The 19,003-nt window shown below is 42.1% G+C and overlaps 1 protein-coding gene and 1 long non-coding RNA gene across 12 annotated transcripts in view; one reads left to right on the forward strand and one right to left on the reverse strand.

Moving 5' to 3' along the window:
• The window catches only part of LOC115656133, a 31,261-nt gene extending 13,321 nt beyond the window's left edge, over positions 1-17,940 (reverse strand). For 2 of the 6 annotated variants that reach the window (XR_004001587.1, XR_004001582.1), the window contains exon 1: positions 14,430-14,538. This is a non-coding gene — a long non-coding RNA (uncharacterized LOC115656133). Of the gene's footprint in view, positions 1-9,821; positions 9,942-14,429; positions 14,539-14,673; positions 14,717-17,895 lie in introns of those variants that run through there. The other 4 variants (XR_004001585.1, XR_004001584.1, XR_004001586.1 and 1 more) reach the window with 4 other exon arrangements.
• Positions 1-19,003, forward strand: part of TBL1X (transducin beta like 1 X-linked) — a 274,926-nt gene that overhangs the window by 94,322 nt on the left and 161,601 nt on the right. The gene's annotated exons all lie outside the window — the stretch shown is intronic.

The following is a 19,003-nucleotide window of genomic DNA, read 5'->3' on the forward strand; positions in this document are numbered from 1 at the left end:
TGTAAAACAGATTGTATAAAGTCGAGTGCACACGGCCACACAAAGCACAATAATTTGGTGGTGTGCATCCATGTACCGAGGCTAGCGTCGATTTCTGGAGCGTTGCACTGTGGGTAGCTATCTCGTAGCTATCCCATAGTTCCTGCAGTCTCCCCCGCCCATTGGAATTCTGGGTTGAGATCCCAATGCATGATGGTGCAAAAACAGTGTCGCAGGTGATTCTGGGTAAATGTTGTCACTCATTCCTTCTTCCGTGAAAGCAACGGCAGACAATAATTTCGCGCCCTTTTTCCCTGGATTGCCCTGGCAGGCGCCATAGCATGGCAACCATGGAGTCCGTTTTGCCTTTTGTCACTGTCACCGTATGTGTACTGGATGCCGCTGACAGAGGCGGTACTGCAGTGCTACACAGCAGCATTCATTTGCCTTTGCAAGGTAGCAGAGACGGTTACCAGTCATTCTGTACCATCTGCTGTGCCATTGTAAATTGGTGATGAGATGACAGTTATCAATTATTCTGTACCATCTGCTGATGTCATAGGTGCTCCTGGCTGACCTTCGCTGAGGTCGGCCGGGGGCGCAAAGACAAAAATGGGAATGACCCCCCGGGTCATTCCCTCCCCTCCTTTATGGTTTATCTAAAAATAGAGTCAGTCCTGCCTAGAATATGGGGCAAGTGTACTAGAGAGCCAGTGTACCAGAGAGCACAGCTGCTCTGTGTCAGATCCCGCAGAAATGATGAGCTGCATGCCATTCACGGGGGGTGCCCCTGCAACAACCCCATCTGTTGCTTCCCTCCTCCCCCAACCCTCCTGGGCTACCATTGCAGGGTTCTCCCATTTGTATGATGAAGTAATAAAGAATGCAGGAATAAGAAACACTGACTTTTTAGTGAGATAAAATGAGGGGGAGGCAGCCTTCAGCTGCTATGATAGTCCAGGCAGGACATTAAATGGTAGAGGGGAGAGGAGCCCAGCATCCCGCTGCTATGATAGTCCAGGCAGTACAGAATCTTTTCTTTAGACATGAAAGGGGGGGGGGCTGATGGAGCTCAGCCCCCAGTTGCTATGATGAGGACGGTTACCAGTTGTTCTGTACCTTCTGCCAGGAATAACCTGGAGTCATTCCTATTTTTACCCAGGCACCCCCGGTCCACCTCACCTGAGGCCAGCCAGGAGCACTCATGGGATGATAAGGACAGCTACCAGTCCTTCTGCACTGTACCGTCTGCCACTGGGGAAGGGAGGGGAGAGGATGCTGTTTTTCAGTGCTGCGGCACCGCGTCTACCAGCAGCATGCAGTAAACATACGGTGACACTGAAAAAAGTCAAGAAATGATTTTTTTCCCTTTTCTTTCCCGGGAGGGGGGCGGTAAATTGACGAGATACACCCGGAACCACCCTGGACAATGTGTTTGACCCTACAGGCATTGGGAGCTCAGCCAAGAATGCAAATACTTTTCGGAGACTGTGGGGACTGTGGGATAGCTGGAGTCCTCAGTCCTCCCTCCCTTCCTCCATGAGCGTCCATTTGATTCTTTGGGTTTCCGTTACGCTTGTCACACAGCACTGTGCTGTGGACTCTGTATCATAGCCTGGAGATTTTTTTCAAATGCTCTGGCATTTCGTCTTCTGTAACGGAGCTCTGATAGAACAGATTTGTCTCCCTATACAGTGATCAGATCCAGGGTCTCCCGTATGGTCCATGCTGGAGCTCTTTTTGGATTTGGGACTGCATGGCCACCCGTGCTGATCAGAGCTCCACGCTGGGCAAATAGGAAATGAAATTCAAAAGTTCGCGGGGCTTTTCCTGTATTCCTGGCCAGTGCATCCAAGTTCAGATTGCTTTCCAGAGTAGTCACAGTGGTGCACTGTGGGATACCGCCCGGAGGCCAATACCATCGATTTGCGGCCACGCTAACCCTAATCCGATATGGTAATACCGATTTCAGTGCTACTCCTCTCATCGGGGAGGAGTACAGAAACCGGTTTTAAGAGCCCTTTATATCGATATAAAGGGGCTCGTTGTGTGGACAGATGTAGTGTTAAATTGGTTTAATGCTGCTAAAATCAGTTTAAACGCATAGTGTAGACCAGGCCTATGTGAGAACTATAGTGTTGTAAGTACTATAAGTAAGCTGAGAACCAAGTTTAGTAACACGGCAGGGAGCATTGCAGAGCTACCTCTTGGAATGCAGGATTTATCAGGTGCTTCTCTTGAAGCATCCCATGGCAGGTATGACATTTGTATATGTCTTGTTAGGTGAGAATCCCCCTCTTAGTATATGCCCATGTAAATAACTACTTGAATGCTTGGTGCTATTACTTTATATAGAGAATTTGGAAATACGAACCAAACCAATTACATTTTATTGTTTCCAGATTTACAGAATTGTTCTCTCAGTTTTTACTTACTGTGGAAGTTGTCTGGTAATGTTGCAGGCACTTCTAATACAAAGTTTAATTAATGCTACTGCTTTTGAAAAAAAAAGAAAAAATCCTTTGGCGCTTAAGGGGAGGAGAGAGCGAAAAAAATTGAGCGTTTTTTTAGATGGAGAATCTGTTGAATATGAACCTATGCAAGTTTACAAAAGAGATCAGATGAAATACCTCTCAGATGTTCTACAATGTCTATCTGAGAGGACACACAGCACTTGATTCCTCATGTTTTGATAGCTGCCATTCAGAAATGTGGACGTTGCTTAGCTTTGGAGAATGTCATTATGTTTTTTAGATGTTATTAACTAGGCAATGTTGACAGAAGTAGTATTTTCTATACCTGTTTTACAGTTAAATATACAGTGGATTCCACTAAAAAGTAAACATTTGCCATAGCATAGTAGAAGTACCTCACTGCAGTATGCATTCTAAATATAGGAATTCATCACGTCAATACCAAAGGATGTCATTTCTTTTAATGACATCTCTGTTTAGCTTAATCTTTTAAAAAAAATATGCCACAGATAAACAGGAAATGCCACATGACTGACTTGATTTGTGTTGCAACTGAGAGCAAATTTGGCTAATCATATAGACGTTGTCAGAAAGGCTTGTCCACCCACATCATCTTACTATCCCTGGGTATAGACACAATCCCAGGCCATGTGTGTAATATTTTTGTTGAGTAATCTTCAAAACCGATGATGATTAGTGACCACTCCATGCCTATTAGTTCTTAATGATCAGGTTGGTGTACAATAGACGAGACTTTGACTTTTGCCATATGATCATCCAGTTCCTATTTTGTCCATAAATACTGTATATAAACTTTTTTTTGTTGGCATAAAAACCTAGGCTATTCTCTTCTATGGTCAAAAGTAAAAAAGAAAAGAATCTATTGGCCTCTCTCATATCTGAGCTCAGAAACATGTCTGACAAATAGGACAATGTGTGGTCATATCGATTGTTTGTTTCTTTGCAGCTTAGCATCATAGCCCATTGTGTTTGCCCTGATGTGCACAAACTCAACAGAAAGATGTGCACTTTCTGTTTTTGTTTGTTTACTTGTTTGAAAGCTGGATGAGAGTCTCCCATTTAGAACTAAATTTGACTAACGGATGTTAACATGTTGGCTTTGTATGATTTAATTAAAAGACTCTTAATTCCTCGGATAGGGGAAACATTTCTGGAACCTGATCCATTGGCGTAGCAACCTGTTGCTTCTTTGTACTTTCTTCAGTGAAAATTTCAGGATAGCAGAGTGCTTTAAAGATTTAATTCTGGAATTAAGCAGCACCACCTCTAATACAAAGATTCAGGGAATGAATTTAAAATGATTTATGTATTGGTTAGTGCTAAAATGGCTAGCTTCTCTCCACAATAGGAAGAATTCTCTTTTTTCTCCTTCCTGTGCTCCTCCCCAAGAATACAAAACAATATAAAAATATAGGTGTGGAAAGGCATGAAAATGTGTTTAAAATATTTTTCTTCTGTCTTGGAACAATGGTTGCTGACAGTAGAAGGCTTGCTTGCTTGTTAAAATTAGATTTGAATCATCAGTGAAATAGCTGTAGGAAATTGTGCTATGGATGAATGCCAAGACATCTACTGATGTCTGCTCCATCCTTTGAGTAAGTGTGGGGTGATCATTGTCTGACCATAGCTGGTTTCCTTAATTGAGGGAGCTTCTGCTCTCTCTGACAGATTGTGGGTGTTGGTTTAAGAGTCCTTAAATCAAGATGTTTTGTACACGAACAAAAGGAATTTATTGGAGCTCCAAGGAGGAAAGCACAGAACAAGTTTTCAAATACACAAGTGGGTACTATCAGTCCAGGCCTCGTGATAGAAGGTAGCTTTACCATCAGTTCCTATTTCATATTAACTCGGCCTAAATCCAAGAACTCTTTCCCCTCTCCTGATATAGGGTACAAGAGGGGTTCTTGCTTGCTTGCTTGCTTTCTTAGCCAGACATAGGACAATGCCCTTTCCAAAACTGCTTTGAAGTCAGCATCGTTTTGGCTTACTCTTCTTCAGTTTCCGAGCTGTTTTATGATGGCCCAGCATCCACTTGTTTCCTAACTGTAGTTATTACCCCTGCCTTTGCAGTAATCCAATCTGGAGATGACAATTACTTCTCCATGGGGCTTCACCTTAAGATTACTCAGAGAAACTCCAGCTGGTGCAGAATGCAGCTTCTCACATAAGTGGTATATTTTACAGGGAGCATGAGACATCTGTGCTCTGTAGTGGCTTCCATTTCATTTCTGGTGCAATCTAAGGTGGTGTTTTTAATTTACGGCCCTAAGCAGTTTGGTTCTTGATTACTTCAGAGACTATTTGGTGTGATACCATGGTAACTGATATCAGCTGAGGTGCTCAGGTTACCAGTCCCCTAGTTTACATTGGTGGGGGACTGAGGCAGGGCTTTGTCAATGAGATGCACCTTCCTTTGGAAATAATTTACCTTGTTGGTATATCGGAGCCAGAATTTGCTGGCCTTCAGGTTACACTGCAAAGTTTTGCTGTTCTCTATTCCTGGGTTGGAGGGCAAAGTGGAAGAAAAGGAGTGGTGGTGAACTTTAATTGAAGGATTTTTTTTTTTTTAAAGGTAGGATTTTAATATTGGTCTAACTATATAATGTATTCTTAATGCATGTTGTGTGTGCAATAAGAGGAGACGTTTTAAATAAGTCTAAACAAATAAACAGCTAATGGTCATTCCACATTGATAACCTGTGCTCGTGTCTACTCCAATTAACTGTGTATTACCAGTTCCCATCTCCTTTGGGACTGGTAAAGTCTGCATAAAGTTTCTGGATTTTTTTTTTAGTGTTTTATTTTACTGAGGTGGTTCCACACATGGATTGGATATATGAACAATTATAATTTGTTAATTGTTGTCAGATAGGGGACACAGAATCACTCCCAGTGGCTCAGCAAAGACTGGCACAGCAAGCCTGCTATTATCCAATTGGGTGTGGCAAATGTACTGCTTGAGTGTGAGGGACCGCCTTCAGTTGGTGGGCCTTAACCTAGTGTAGTTAAAACTGTATAGGAAGGAGTAGCTTCCAGAAGAGTTTCTGCTGAAATATATTCACCATAGTATCATTTGGATTGGAAAAGATATACCATGGATCATCTAACCTGTCTCCTTTCTTCATGGCGGGATTGATCTAACCATCCCTAAAGCATTCCTGGCAGGCTTTAGGTACCCAAGGTGATGGTGTTTCTAACACCTCCCTTTGTACCTTGTTCTGTTGGCTAACTGTTCTTACAACATGTTTCCTAATATATAACCCAAATTTTCTTCTGTACTGAGCCCATTATTTCTTGTTCCATCTTTGCTGACTAGTGTATCTAATTGGCCCCTGTGGCATATTTGTAGGCAGTTGTTTCCCCTTAGTCTTTTCTTTAGCCAAAACATGCCCTGTTCTCTTAAACTTCCCTTTTCCTTACTTCCCAAAGCTTAGTCATTTGTGTTGCTTTCCTTTTAAATTTCTCCCATTTGTTTGAGCTTGCCTCTTTTTTTTTAAAGTGTGTTATAAATTGGAAGATAGTATTTTTAAGACCTAACTCTGTACATCATAAGTTGATTCATAGTATATTGCTAGATAGCATATACTCTTAATAATGCTATTCAGCCAATAATCTTCAAACATATTTCATGCCCCGTGGGTGTCTACCATCTGTTACTTTATGCCATTAGATTTCCACCAGATTTCCTATATTCCCCTCAACATACTGTGCTGAAAAATAACTTCCTTATCTTTCGCTTTATTGATCTCACAGTTTAGTCTTAATTACACACTTAATCAGATTATGGTCACTATTTCTATTTCTCACTATATCCCATTTTCCATTTTAACCAAAACAAATGTAAGAATTGCTCTGGGCTTATGTATCTGGGGCCTGATTCTCTGCTGCCTTGCACAGTCATTTATACCTGTGCAAAACCAGTATAAAGTGGTGTTAAAACGCGCTGAAATCAGCATTTTATACTCACTCTTGTGCTCATTTTGCATGGCACTTGTAAATGACTATACAAAATACAAAGCAATAGAGACTCAGGTGCCCTATTTAAATATTAGGCATAGAATGCATTTTATGATCATGTAGGAGCTGATTCTGTATTACTTATAGAGGCAGTGGAAGGATACTAGGCCGGATGAAATGATCATAGTAGTTCCGTGTGGCATTACAATCTATCAGGATCAGGATCTTTGTGAATTACCACTCCAGAAATCTTTGTGAAAATATTCTTTAATTTCTCTTATATCTAACACTTAGGATAGGTGGTCTATAGATATTTCCCCTTCTTTTTTTGCTAGATCTTAAAATGACTACCTGAACCAACATCTAACAGATAATCAGAGCCCAATCTTGTTATTATCTTAACAGCTCTCTGAATGCCTTTGTTTTTGTTAGTGTGGCAACCTAAGAAGAGTTATAAATATATAAATGTAAATAAAGTTTTCGTCTTCTAAAATAATCTTTAATTATTATTCCCTGTAACTGCAGGGTGAAAACGAAGCTGATTAACTCCAGATTTCCATTGCTAATGAACTTGGCCAACAAGCTATACCTGTTCATGTACCATAAGAAATAGACTGTATGGTACTATTATTGTGGAACATTTGTTTTTCCTTACAAACACATATGTTTATATATGCCAGTTAGATGCAGTCTTAGTTAATTCAGAATATTTGAGTTGGAATTCTGATGATATATTCAGTGGCAGCATTAACATCCCATGAGGTTCATGGAACTTTACCCCTTTCTTAGAGCTATTTTTCTGAACCTGCAGATTCTGGAAGACAGCGCTGCATATATTAACTCTTCCAAATGTGAACTAAAGATAAACTTCCCAAACTTAAGATAATATAATTTTTTTAATGCAAGCTCTGGCTCCAGAGCACAGTTCTGCAGTGGAGGTGGATTCTGTGGCAGCTGAATCATGGAATTAATACACCCTATTTTCCATAATATTTAGTTTTCATGATGGAGAAGGTTTTTTCTTGTGAAACTTCATTGCACTTTTTCCCTAGCTAAACTGTCCTGGTGAAATCTCAGCAAAGGGCATGTACTTTCAAACACCTTAAAAATGTCACCCTTTTATTACCGTATCTGCTCTGTCCTATTTTTTGTTTCTGTTTTAACCCTTAACAGTGAATTGCAAATAATAGTCTAGAATTAAATATTTTAGAACACTAAACTGTATTGTCAGTACAGGAAAGGGGTGTCGGTATTATTTCTTGAACACTAAATTCTCTTTCCACCAGGGGAAGGGGGAGTTTGCATTGAAATAACTGCTATTGCGAGCAGGAGCACGTGTCTTCTCTGTCTGTTGCATATTCTCAAATGGCTGATCTGCTGTGACATGGATATCACAAAATTGTTAGTGCAAGCATATTTTTACTTTGGCTCCTTCACCACACTGTTGTTGATAGTACAATGTATGTAGATTTATCTCAATTCAATGTATTGTGCTGAATAAAAAATGTTTTGGCTCCAGCAATATTTCAGAGGAAAGACACCCTACAACAGACTACCAGTAATGCTCTCTTCTCAATCCTATTTCCTGATTCCTCACACCTGCTTACAAAACCTCAAGCTCTTGCCAGTATTGCAGGTTCTGACTAGAGCTGTGCTGAACTTTCACCACAAAATCTGAACCCTAAAAAAAGATGGTGTGTTTCAATTGTTGTGTGAGTCTTTGTTTTGGTGACCCTGGAGAAGCTTGGGCCAAGACCAGGCCCTCCTGCTGTACCCAGTTTCCAACAGGCTCAAGTTCCACAGTTATCCCTGTGACAGGGTTGAGCCCGATGGCTACAGGAGAGTGATAGAAGATGACAGATATATTAGCCCCAGATTAAGCAGGTCCCTTTTCCCTGGGTAAGGAAACAATCAGGAACTTGCTGGAACCAGTAAGGCAGGCAGGCTAATCAGGGCAGCTAGTTTAAAAAGGACCTCACTTCAGTCACTGAGGGGCATGCAAGGAGTGGGAAGTGACAGGGTGTGCTGCTGGAGGACTGAAGAGTACAAATTCTATCTGGCATCAGGAGGAAGGTCCTGAGGTGAGGATAAAGAAGGTGCTGGGAGGCGGCCATGGAGAAGTAGCCCAGGGAGTTGTAGCTGTCACACAGCTGTTACAGGAAGCACTGTAGATAGCTGTGATCCACAGGGCCCTGGGCTGCAACCCGGAGTAGAAGGTGGGCCCGGATTCTCCCCATCACACCCATTGGATACAAGCGGAGTTGACCTGGACTGTGGGTCCCACCAGAGGGGAAGGTCCCTGGCTTGTTCTCCGACCCACTAGGTGGATCAGCAGAGACTGCGGGGATTGTTCTCCTTCCTTTTCCCCATGCTGGCCAGTGATGAGGTTAGCTGAGTGAACGGCAAATTTGAGCCGCTAGCAAAAGTGGCCAAACTGAAGGCTGCCGTGAATCTCTGAGGCGAGCAAATCCGCCAAAAAGTGCAGGACCCATTAAGGCAGAGAAGGAACTTTTCCACACCTCATAGTGTCTTCTGAAGAGAGGACCTTTGTCTTTTTACCCACCCAAACCACTAACATCTTCAGGAGTACCTTGGCTGGTGTGCTCCATTTTTATCTCTCTTGGGGTGTGGAGAAGCAGACTGCAGTTCCGTTTATCCAGTCTGGTTTGGTTTGTTTGTTTGAAGGGGCCTACATTCCCCTTCCTCAAAATTCAGGGTGCTGGTAAAATGTGGGTAATGTATTTTGCAGAAGAACTTGGGAATTTCCTGCTAGGTAGCACTACTGCTAGTTCTTGAAAACTTGCTCTGATCCCGAAATATCCTAAAATGCAATAGTGTATTGTGGAAAACCCCACTGAAGTGGGGGCAGGATAAACATCAATGATTTTTTTTTTTAATTAAAAACAAATCTGATTTTTTTAATTTAAATTGGATTTGTTTGACAAAATGTTTTTTGAGGAAAAAATCTAAATATAGTCTTAATTAAGATATATTATAGCTCAAAGATATCTCATCATGGAGTAGGAATTATAAATTCTAATTCTATAATATGTGACAATATATTTATGTAATGTTTAAGAAAAGTTTTGTACATGAGTTCCAATAGTTCATGGATTAGGAACCCTATTTTATAGGGTTTCACAGGCTTCTGTATAGCTTATTTAAGTTAATCTTTCTGTCTACCCAATGGGACTCAGTGCTCAGTTTAGACAATACTATCAGAGATGCTTAGTTTTGCAGATCTCAAACTGTGGGTTTGTGGTAATATGAAGTAACATGCTTGTTAACAGCAAAAATGTTTTAAAATAAATAATATACAGAGATGAGAAATAACAGACCTCAGCTCTATTGTCCCTCTGCAAATTTGTGTACACAGAGTCAATACCTTACCTCTCTCTAAAAGTGCAAAGTCTCAAAATGTTCAATGAATAGTAGATTGTTGAGGCGGAATAGAACTGGACAAGTAGAAGAAGTCTGGAGGTACATGTGCGAAGCGATATTATATGTTTGCTGTTGAAGAAAAAAATCCAGAATACTTAACATTATTTTAGTTAAATAAAATAATTTAAATGTCTGCGTGGTGATGTTCTCCTCCTAATACAGCATGGCAAGAAAATCCTCCAAATATTAATGCTGTTGAATTGGAAATAGTTCACTTCCCAGTGACTTCATAAATATCTGCTTCAATTACCTTTGGTAAGTGAAATAACCAAACAATCATTCATGTTCTGATATAGCTGTAAAACTAATCTGAAAAGTTTTCAAAATAAATCACTGTTTAAAAATGTATAGTGTGTACCTTCTAAAAATGAACCCTACATCTATCTCTGAGTTGTGAAGAATATGTATTAAGATTATAACAACCAACAACAATGCACTTTTATGTAGAAAACCATGATTAAATCAAGTCTTCCTGACTAGTGATTTAAAGCATGATTTAAATCAAATCCACCGTGAGTGGAGGCATCTCAGTCTGAGCAAGGTTTAAAGGAAAAGCAGTAGCATCCAGCAGGGATTTCCTGGTTCCCTCTGTGGGAAGGGGTTAACGGGTCAAGCAGACTGTTTGCAACGGCCTAAAAGATGGGTTTGGGGAAAATTGGGTTGCTGGTTGGTCACCAAAGAAGTAGAATAGGGAACTGTGCCCAGGTGGCTGCCTCTTAAACATTGAGCAAGAAGCACTATAGAAAGGCACAATTCCTCTCCCAGAATCAACCTGATGCAAAGGTGAGTTGGGCCATATGAGGGGAGGAGGAGGAGGAGGTGGTGGTGCTGCTTTATTATTACATATGGGTATCCCCAGCAGTTGTTATGCATTCCTGTCATTCTTTCTGGCAAGACTGAAAGCATTTTGTGTTTGCATCTTAACTTTGAGTCTGATTTGTGTGTTGTATAGATTGCAGGTGTGGGAGTAAGGACTGGTTTTTTTTTTCTCTTCTCTTTCTCCTGTCTCTTCTGAATATAATTTAGGGAATTCTGCCTTATATTTAGTTAGTGGGTTAATCTACCCCAGGGCCTTGGTGAACTATCCTGGTATGGTAGGTGTAACTCTCTCTGGCTCTGATCCTGCAAAAGGGAGCCTCATGGGTGAAAGGGTCAGAGCAGATGATACCTTTACAGTATCTTGCACTCAAAGATAACGCATTTGTTTTTATACCTCAAGTAAGTACATCATTTTGCATGAATAACACCTAGTGTAAGCTGCTTATATCAATAATACCTCATAAACTGTAACAGCCACAACAAAAATCTAAACGGGAAATGGCAATGAAACATGAAGTAAAGGTTGCTAATTTAGCTGCAACAAATAGGCACTGCCAGTAGCCCAGTTAAACTCCATAATTTGACAAATAGAATGTGCAGTCTTAAAATTAGTTTCTACAAATTTAATATTGTTTTAATGGACTCTGGTGCAGCACAGAACAGTAACAGTAAAATGCACTCCCCTTCACCCCCCCGTGAAATATTACTGGAATCGTATTTTCCCTATTCTGTTAATACTTCAGTATTCCCTTACCTTTGGCAGGGTAAAGATTAGAACAATTGCAGATAGCCCTCTTTCTTCTCGAATATAAAAAACTGAATTGTAAACCTGAAACGTTCTAGTAAAATGGGAATGCTCCTATAGTGTTATATAACATAACAAAGCATCTGGGGGTGCGTACATGCCTGGGGGAAATGCATGGTTGCTTATACGGAGTAACTAAAGAAGCTATAGTGGAATACCCCTAAATACTGATGTGCTCAGAATCCCAGAACTGCTTTGTTTTGTATTGATCCCACTTGCCTGCCCCTCCCCCTTCATGCTGCTTTCTTTTTCTTCCTTCTTCTCCCCTCCCACTTGGGAATGCCTTTGTTACACTTACTGTTGCAGGGTGTGTGATTATAACAGCATGGAATCTGGTGCATGGTAGAGTAGTGGTTCTTTATTGCTCTTCATTGGGTGAGATTCTGAGCTGCACCTTCCAGAGGCGTGGTACAGAATTTACAGATTAAGGGAGGTGGGCTATGGTGGCTTTAAGAAGCCACCTTTGTGCCCTTCCCATCTTGGACTGTTTCATGGATTTTGATGTAACAGACAGCTGTGAGGGCCTGTCTAAACTGTAGGATTGTCCCCAACCTGCCTCATAGTGCGGCACTGCCTGCATGCTGCAAACCCACTCATCCCCCCCTGCCCCAAATCCTGTCTGCAGAATACTCCCTACACTAGGGCCTGCAAAGGAGTCCTTGGAAGGCAGCCTTACGGCTGTCTCCACAGTTTCGGCACTGGAGGAATCCTCCCCTGGAGATATCCAGGCTTTTAATGTCCTTTCATGCTGCTCCAGACCTTTTACCCAGTGTAAAGGCTTTTCTGGATCATGGGTGAGGATCTTACCCATAGTCTTACTTGTGAAAATGGCATCATGCCACCAGGATTTCATGTATTAGGATCATGGTATCAAAATGCACAAGCCATACTGATTTTTGGCACACTTTGTGTTATTGGGGCGAATAAAAACAACTGGGTGATTATTATTATTATTATTTTTTTTGCCACCTTCATGTGATGCAGTAACTCTGTGGGGAAAAAAAAAGAATGGCATTCCCAGCATGGATGACATGATTGATAGAACTGTGTCTTTACATATTTTGCATTTTAGTGAGTGAGGATACTTGGCACTGCCCAGACCTCTTCTTCCTGTATTTTTCTCCAAAAGTGTCATAATGCAAGTGTATTTGTGTCATAGAGAAGACTTATGTATTTACCCCAATGGGGAAAAAAGCCATGGTCACAGTAGTGAAAACAGTCTTCATTCACTAATTGGAGCAGGCCGCTATGTTTCAATAGCTTTTAGAATGGGTGATGGAATTTGTGTGTCTGAAATACAGACACCCCACTTCCTTTTACTCTGACTTTCCATTTTAAAGAGAGAGACAAGGTGGGTGAAGTTATTGGACTAACTTCTGTTGGTGGAAGATACAAGTTTTTGAGCTACCGAGAACTCTTCTTCAGGTACAGAAAAATAAGACATACTGGAAATGCTTAACTAGCAGGCTTCATCCTTGGCATAATGCCATCGTATGGTCATGCAATTGAAGACTGTGAATGCATACACAAAAGGGCACAAAATGAAGACAAATTTAATTCTTGAATTTTCTAACATTTGAGTGCTTTACAATTTTAATAACATCATTTGGATTTTTGTATCTAATCTCTTAAATGGTCTTTTTATATAAAGAAAAAGGGAAAAAGTAATTTTTATTATGTGCAGGTATACTGCATCCCTACCCATCATGTGCTGTCTGCAGGATGAAAACCCTACACCTGCAGCACTGTATCACAGATCTCTAAAACTTGAACTAAAAGGTTAACCACAATAGCTGGCAGTAGGATTAGACTGTTATCTCCTGTGGACCAGCCACTAGAAAAAAATGCATAACTCTGAAAGACAGAGTTATGTATATGCATTTTGCAAACCCAAGAGCCATGTGCATAGATCTGGCAGATTCTTTCTGAGAGGTAGTGTGGCTAGGTGATTGAGGACAGGTGTCTGAGATTTGCTTAGAGTTTTATTCCCATTTGTGTAACCTCTCAGTGGAGTATGGTGCCTTGCTCATTAATGAGGGTTGTGTAGGGCCCACAATTATTACTAGTCAATAGAAGAAATGAGATTTGCACTAACTGTCTCCTGGATCCAAACCCAGTGTGTTTTCCTTAGACCAAAGGGGAAAGTAGCAGGGAGAGGAGGATGAGAAGGGTCCATTTTGAGGAGGAGGAGGATCCATTTTGTCTGTGAACTTTCTGGAGCAGTTTTGTGTGCTTTGCACGCTGAAGTAAGAAACCAGGGCAGTAGATGCATGGTGCTGATGGCATGTTGAGGGAATTTAGCAGCCAGCTTCTTGTAATCTCTACTAAGCAAAACACAAGTGGGCAATGGCATCTTTTTCAGCAGTTTACAATGTGGTTAAATCTGAATAGATTTACTGTGGGGACTGCAAAGGACACTTTCCTGAGTTCAGGTCTTCTCATTGCCAAATTTCAATGTCCTGCTGCAAACTAGGGAGAAGTTACAGCTCTTAAAAATGGTAATTTTTTAATAAAGGAAAGTGTTAAACAATCTAAATAACAGGGTTGCTTCTTCTTACCCTCTAGTTAGAGAACATGAGTGTATGTAAAAACACACACACTGCTTAAATGTCCAAAAGTGACAAGTGGTTTTGGATGCCCAATTTGGGCTCTCTTAAAGGATCCAGAGTGCACCACACTTTTTGAAAATTAGGCCTCTTTAAGGTGTGTCAAGTTGGGCACTGAAAACCCCTAGGCACTTTTGAAAATGTCACCCACATGTATTCATATATGTATGTGTCTAGAGCACATCTTAATAATTTTCCTTCCTTACCTTTACCTCAGGGTTTTGTTGAGGCTTCTTTAAGTAATATTTGTAAAGCATTGTGAGAGCCTTTGTTGGTCGATTTATACAGTGTTATGTTTTTTTCAAAAGACAGGAACGTGAGACTTACAGTGTTAAAAGGAAGCTCAATTGCTAAGGTATTATGGGCAGGGCCGTCCTTAGGCATACGCAGAATAGGCAGCCGTGTAGGGCCTCACTCTCCCTGGGGGCACCACTCTCCAGGCAGCCTAGACAGTGTAGAAGCAGGGCTGCTGGGTCCTAGAGAGAGCCGAATGCAGCACAGTCTGAGGAATGGGATTGGCTGCTGGGGTCTCTGGGAAGGGGAGGGGGTGGGGGTTGGGGAAGGAGCTCACCTGTGAGTGTGACTCTTTCCCCCCGGCTGAGGTCAGGTGAGGCAGGCTCTGTGGCTCTGGAACCGGTATCCTTTGTTGTCTCCCATAACATCCATTCTTCTTCCCCCTGCCCCACGGAGCACCCCCTCCTTTCTCCCTCCTCCCCAGGAGCACCCCTCTCTCTCTCCTCCCTCCCCTCCGTCAGGGCTGGGTTGGGTGAAGTGCTGGGAGGGGAAGAGAGGCTGGCTGGCTGCTTGCTGAGAAATGAAAGTGAAAGTAACTCACTCCCTGGGCAGGCAGCCAGAATTGGAATGTCACACAGGGTTTGGCTGGGGTTAGCCAGATGTGTGAAAAGTCAGGATTGGGGTAGGGTGAGCAGATATCCCTATTTTGGGGACAGTCCCAATTTTGGGGTCTTCTTCTTATATAGGCTCCTTTTACACCCCCTCCCCCTCCCATCCCTGTCCTGATTTTACACACTTTCTGTCTGGTCACTCTAGGTGGGGGTAATTGGTGCCTATATAAGACAAAGCCCCAAATATCGGGACTGGCCCTATAAAATCAGGACATCTGGATCTGGCCACCCTAGCTGGGGAGTGCCTCTCCCCCAGGCTGGCAGCTGCCAGCGATCCATCTCATCCGAGGGGAGCTGCACAGGGCAGGATGAGCTGCTGTGGCTCCATGGGTGCCCTGTCCCTGAGATCAGATGCTGTGCTAACTTCACCATGGTCCATAAGGCTGGTGGTGGTGCCCATTGGCGTGTGATTGGACCTGAGGGTTTGCTGCTGCTGTTGCCACTCTGCAGCCCAAGAGGTGGATTTTGGGGTCCTGCAGTTTTCCACCTATCTCCTCCTCTACTGCAGCTGTTGGACCAGCGGGCTGGGGGGTGAGCCAAGCATGAAAGCAGTACTGTGTTGCCATTTAGATTGTCATTTAACAACTTTGTTTGCCAAAATTCTTGCTAACAATCCTGAATCCAATTTCAATATTTTTTTTTTTAAAAATCAATATCAGCCAAAAACAGAAAATTAAGTTGTTGACAATTATTAGTGACAGGTTTGGTTTGAGGCAGGGAGTGGGCCAGTTTTCATCAGAGAAACAAAAAATGTTGACTGACTTTCCTATAGCCTGTTACTCCTGATAAAAGCCCTCCAACAACTGTAATATGCTCATCTCCGTACTAGTGTATAAAGCAGGGGTCGGCAACCTACGGCACACGTGTCAAAGGTGGCAGGTGAGCTGATTTTTGATGGTATGCAGCAGCAGGCTGAGCGGCTCAGCCCATCACTGCTCTGGCGTTCCGGCTGCTGCCCTATTGCCAGCTGGGATACCAGCCATCGGCCCCACTCAGCACCTGCTGCTGGCCTGGGGACCCCCAAGGAACCCCAGGCTGGCAGTGGGGTGAGCAGGCCAGCTGAACCACTCAACCTGCTGTCAGCCTGGGGTTCCATTCACTCAGCCGGCAGCGGGCTGAGTGGGCTGGTGGCAGGCTGAGCAGGGCCGATGGGGGGTTGAGTGGCTCAGTCTGCTGCCAGTCTGGGGTGCCAGCAGCACTCAGCCTACTGCTACTCCAGGGTTCCGGCTGCCGGCCCCTTGCCAGTCAGGAGCTCAGCCGCCAGCCCTATTCTGCCTCCTGCCAGCCTGGGTGAGCAGAATCCCAGGCTGGTAGCGGGCTGAGGGGGGGTTGGCGGCTGGGATCCTGGCTGGCAGGAGTTGGTGGTCAGAACCCCAGACCAGCAGCGGGCTGAGCAGGGCCTGGGATCCTTGTCTAGGGTTCCAGCCACCAGCCCGCTGCTGGTTTGGGGTTTCATTTACTCAGCTGGCAGTGGCCTGAGCAGGACCGGTGGCCAAGACCTCAGATAATAACAATAGTTTATTTATATAATATAGACATAGAGAGAAACCTTCTACAAACATTAAAATGTATTACTGGCACGAGAAACCTTAAATTACAGTGAACTTGGCACACCACTTCTGAAAGGTTGCCGACCCCTGGTATAGAGTGACCATATGTTGTACTAAGATTCTCCTGCTTTTTTTTTTCCCCTGTGAGTCAGTATAACTTTTGCCAGCCCAGAAGTTGGGCAGCCAATGTTTCACGTTTTCACAATGTTTTCTCCAGCTTTCATAAAGTAAATACATAGTTAATATGAGTTAAAAAGGCCAAGGACACTTCTTTGTGAAGAATCTGTACAGCAGATCAGGCCCATAGACGATCCAGAAAAGAAATTTGAGGTTGAATTTTTTAATGTTGTGATGGATAAAGCAGTATGTGCTGTTGATGAAAGGTTTGATACCTTGCAAGTACACCATGAACAGTTTGGATTTTTGTATGACATAACTAAATTCAATGAAATAGGAAAACAAGAGCAACTAATGACAAAGTGCAAGAACCTAGAGAGCCTCCTGAAGCATGGTGATAGTTTTGATTTAAATGGACTTGAATTGTACGAAGAATTGAGTACACTGTCATCAATGTTGCCACATGCAAAATCGGTGATGGACATTATTCATACCCGCAAACTTGTTGACATATATCCTAATGTGTACATTGCCACTCGTATTCTACTGACAATTCCTTTAACAGTAGCATCAGGAGAACGGAGTTTCTCAAAACTAAAGCTCATTAAAAACTATCTCTGCTCTACAATGAGTCAGGAACAACGCTTAACTGGTCTTGCTATTCTTGCAATCAAACAAGACGCGACTTTGTCTTTGTCATACAATGACATTATTACTGATTTTGCAGCCAAAAAAGCCAGAAAGATTGCTTTTAATTAAAAACAAATCTTTGTTTCAATACCTCTTCATATAAATTTCCAATAAAATTTTGATAAATTAAAAAAAAATTTGCATCATTCTGTCATATCAGAATTTTTTCTATAGTGCTGCTTCTTTAGTGCTAGTCCATCAGCATTACAGTGTGCTTAATTAAGTTAAACTGGTTTTAATAACATGAATGTGGCAAGTTTTCCAATACTGTAAGCTTATGTTTGTGTTGCTAAGAGCAGATCAGGCACAGGGGCACCAGTTTAATAATCTCGCCTAGGGCACCATAAATCCTAAGGCCGGCCCTGATTATGGGGATAAACTGTAAAATCAGTAAATCACATAATGCTAGAGTGACATGCATATTGATTTGTTTGTATCCAGGCCTCCCTTTCCTCACCCCTTCCCCTCCTGGTCCCCATCTGTGGAGCCTGAGTCATATCAGGCAAGAACAAAAATGGATGTGGTTGCTACCTGTTTGTGGTTGATTGGTTGTTTTCCCCCTCCGATTGCTGCAGGCTCGGAAGAGAACAGCGGCTTATCAAGCACTTCAATCTGGTTTGCTGAGTGTAACAGCTTAAGAGAAAATGGCTGCCTTGTTTTCCAGAGCTGTCCTACAGATGACCATGCAAGAGAAAATGAGGATCTGAGCATGAGAAATCTCAGAGTAGTTTCCCGGGCCATTTAGCATTTATAAATACAATATGAAGGATTCTTTTTCTTTCCAGGTAGCTGCATGACTTAGTCCTCTAAGATTTACCATTCAGCACAATGATTCCGGCCGAGCTGTTTGAAGGATGGCTTGTTGTGAATGTAGGCGGAAGGGAGCAATTCCAAAGATGTCATAAATACTCTTTGGAAACCTCTCTTTCATAAATAGATTGAGACTCTGAATTTTGTATTTTAATCTAAAATGCTAGTAGCATCATAAAATGAATTCAACCATTATAGTGATTAAATATTTTATAAAAATATATTGTGCCTTCTTATATTGTGCCTTACTTTACTCAGTGTGAAACAAACATGAACAATGTAGCATCACATTCTAAGCAGATGTGAGATGACATAATATAGAACTACATACTACAGGTACAATGAACTCTGTCTAAGCCAAGAAGTTTTACATATTAATGCACATGTGATCTGTAAAAGAGAGCATTCCTAATTCTTACTGAATAAATAGCTGAGAAACTCTAACTCTGTCTCACACAATAATGGGATAACACAAAGAAAATAGTTAACAGGTTGCACTATTGCTTTGCCATTCTTTGAACTATCCCCATGAAGGAGGGTCCTTATTCTAGTTTTTTTGATGGGGAGACTGAGGCACAGAGGGGCTATCATTTATGCAGTGTCCCAGAATAAGTTTTTAATCAGAGCAGGAACAGAACCCAGAACTCCTGACTCTTAGTCCTTTAACTTAATCACAAGACCAACCATCTTCTACTATTTTTAAAGTCTTAGGTTAATAATCAGAGTAGATTTTGTCTTTGGAGTTGCTACTGGCAATGTCAGTACTGCGACATTGACGTACATAGGTTTCTAAGAGATTATTTCAATATACTGGTGTAAGGGTTCATGT

The sequence above is a fragment of the Gopherus evgoodei genome, chromosome 1 (assembly GCF_007399415.2).
Source record: "Gopherus evgoodei ecotype Sinaloan lineage chromosome 1, rGopEvg1_v1.p, whole genome shotgun sequence".
NCBI lineage: Eukaryota > Metazoa > Chordata > Testudines > Testudinidae > Gopherus > Gopherus evgoodei.